Source organism: Haliaeetus leucocephalus, unplaced genomic scaffold (assembly GCF_000737465.1).
Source record: "Haliaeetus leucocephalus isolate CR32 unplaced genomic scaffold, Haliaeetus_leucocephalus-4.0 Scaffold773, whole genome shotgun sequence".
NCBI lineage: Eukaryota > Metazoa > Chordata > Aves > Accipitriformes > Accipitridae > Haliaeetus > Haliaeetus leucocephalus.
Genome location: NW_010973209.1, coordinates 5,207,956 through 5,208,218, shown reverse-complemented (window position 1 = coordinate 5,208,218; position 263 = coordinate 5,207,956). Strand labels below are relative to the sequence as shown.

The 263-nt window shown below is 58.9% G+C and overlaps 1 protein-coding gene across 1 annotated transcript in view; it reads right to left on the bottom strand.

The window, feature by feature from the left end:
• PVRL1 (poliovirus receptor-related 1 (herpesvirus entry mediator C)) overlaps positions 1-263 on the bottom strand; it is a 64,755-nt gene that overhangs the window by 707 nt on the left and 63,785 nt on the right. The window lies entirely within an intron of this gene.

The window sequence follows — 263 nt, the reverse complement described above, 5'->3', positions numbered from 1 at the left end:
TGCCTCAGCAAGGGGAACGCAGCGTGCCGTGCCAAGCTCGCCAAGCCTCATGCAGGAGCCCAGCAGGCTGGAAGCAGTGGTTCCCTCCCCACCCCACCTGGTTTCTCCAGATGGGCTTAGATCCCACAAGCTCAGTGCCTTGAGTGCAGACACTTCCCATTTTATTGGGTGACACTTCAGGTCCAGTTTACCAGAGCATACTGACAGCCCCAGGTTGCTCCTGCCGGGGAGCAAGACCCAAATCCCATCCAACAGTGGGCACC